This window comes from Pteropus vampyrus, unplaced genomic scaffold, assembly GCF_000151845.1.
Source record: "Pteropus vampyrus isolate Shadow unplaced genomic scaffold, Pvam_2.0 Scaffold21, whole genome shotgun sequence".
Taxonomy (NCBI): Eukaryota; Metazoa; Chordata; class Mammalia; order Chiroptera; family Pteropodidae; genus Pteropus; species Pteropus vampyrus.
The window spans coordinates 3,886,765-3,889,348 of NW_011888802.1; the positions used below are offsets into that span (position 1 = coordinate 3,886,765).

Consider the following 2,584-nt stretch of genomic DNA (forward strand, 5'->3'; position numbering starts at 1 on the left):
CTATATAGAGAACACTTAAATATTGACAAGAAAATAAGTAAATCCAAAAGAGAATTGAACAAGATATATGCAGAGTAATTTTACTGTAAAGCAAACTCAAATAGTCAATACAAACATGAAACCATAGTCAAGTTTACTGATAATAGAGCAACAATTATATATTACTTAATAGTAATGGAACTAATATATTATAATATACCTCTATATAATACCTATTTTTTGGCAAAAGTAATGAGAGGAAAAGGGTGCACTTATACATTGCCAAGTGGTGTGGTGTTAGTAGCTCTTTTAGAAAGAAATGTGGAAAATGTATTATATTTAAAAATACAACTTATCAATCTTATTTTAGAGAGTGTAATAATAGCAGTTGTAGCTTTTTTTTAACAGCATACATAGAATTTATCAAAACTTTTTTTTCATAAAAACAAAAAATATAATCAATATGGGAAAAGCTGATACTGTGCTACTTATATTTTGTGTGCTATTATGTAATCACTAAGCAGACTGATTTAATATTAGTCATTATTAATAGGGCATAGGAGTATTTTCGTAATGTATAACTGGATGAGAAAAGGCAGGCTTTAGAAAATTGTTACAACTTACTGTCGGAAAACTTAAGGGAATGTCTAAGAAATGTGCCTTTGTGTTTACCTCTGAACACAGCAAAACTTGGTGTATGAACACAGAATGATACTGAGAATACAACTAAGCTGGCAGTATTATTCTAGTCCTGATTAGATGAAAGAGAACACACAGAGAGAAATTTGTTGTGGAGCTACTCTAGTCTATGTTGCCCCCCCTTTTTATAACTTTACCTTGCAATTCTTATTCCTTCTGTAAGTATTACTATTTTTCAGATATAACATTAGCTCTTTTGAAAGCTTGTTGTTTATATATCCCTGAGTGGTTAATAGAGGAAACTATAGTGATCCCAGAACTTACTTAAGTCACAAGTTTTATGTAATGAGAAATTAAATTAGCTTTGACCCTCCTTGTTTGAATTTTCAGAGTACATATTCAAGTATTTTAGTTTAAATCATTATGTATTCTAGCTTAGGCTCTCTAAAAGTACTATGTCAATACAAAAATTAATTGCATTCTTTTGAACTAAGTGACCGGTAAGAAAATAGTTGGTAACTAATTGTTAGATCGATCTTATTAAGTTGACTTGTCTGCCTTTGGCAAGTGATGAATACATGTTCATGGTAGAAATAACATAAATTTGGACTGAAAGTGGTAGAGAGAAAAAGATAGTATTATATGGCAGCAAAGGAAAAGTGAAGTGTGTAGAGAGTGAAATTTCCTTGACCTGATATATTGTGTTAAAACTATTTCAATGTAGGATGTATTATAAACAAGCATCGATTATAAAAATTAATCCTTAATATTATATATTATAAACAAGCATTGATTATAAAAATTAATCTTCCTATGATTAGGCATTTCCAAAGAACTGGTCATATTTATGTCTTAGTTATGGAATGGAAATAATAGTTTTGAACCTCACTTATCTATTTTACAATTAATAGATATCACCATAATTATAAATTTATAATCCTTCTAATTCTTTATATGAACCTATACTAAAATATAGGATATTTTACATATTATAATGCAAGACTTTTATTTTTATTCAGAAATTGTGAACAGAAACATAAGTATAAACATCTTATGGTAAAAGATAAATCTAAAAAGATGCTACGTATGTTACAGAAAGCATATTATTTTACTTGAAATCAGTATTTTTTGATTTCACGAAATACTAAGAATACAAAACATCAAGAGTATGTGATTGTAAAAGTGATAAGTATTTATTAAAATAATATTTTAAAATGTTATTTAATAAAATGAATTTTCACCTGCACAATATCAGACTGTGGAAAGGAATGGAGTATTTTTCTATTGTAATTCATTTTTACCACACTCTTATTCGATCTATATGTTAATTTAAAATCTGTATAGCTAAGGTCAGACTTCAATAAACCATAGGTTAAGCCAGTACAAAGCTACAACCAGAGACGTCAGCATGCCAGCAACATGCCGTTAGGCTTTGTGTTCATCAAGAATGTATGATCTTGAATCTATGGCCGTGCTACACTGAACAAGCCCAATCCCATTTGATCTCGGAAGCTAAGCAGGGTCGGGCCTGGCCAGTACTTGAATGGGAGACCACCAAGGCAGACCAGGTGCTATAGGCATAAAACAAAAACAAATAAGGGATTGTAAACTGAGAAGGTTCTTGCAATCTGTGAGGTCAACCAAGAGTTGCCTCACCTAAAGAAAACAAAAATCCCAATAGGAAAAACACCATTTCTTGAACCATGCAATTAATTGAAGTCACATTTCTAATTGTGCTAGAAAATACAACTTTGCTTTTAGAAATCTTATTTCTTATTTAATATTGAAGATGTGATTATTGCCAGTAAAAATTTTATAATCGTCTTTAAAATAGTTTGAGTACATACATCCATTGTACCTTGGTGTTGCCATAAACAATTTAATAGTAAGATTATAAGATATAAAACATTATTAGAATATGACTTCAGAAATTATATTCTAGCATATTTGTAGCTTCCCATGGTAG

General features: G+C 29.8%; 1 pseudogene; it reads left to right on the forward strand.

Annotated features, from left to right (window-relative positions):
• Window positions 1-2,079: 2,079 nt before the first annotated feature.
• Window positions 2,080-2,198, forward strand: LOC111736667 (annotated as a pseudogene).
• Window positions 2,199-2,584: the final 386 nt, after the last annotated feature.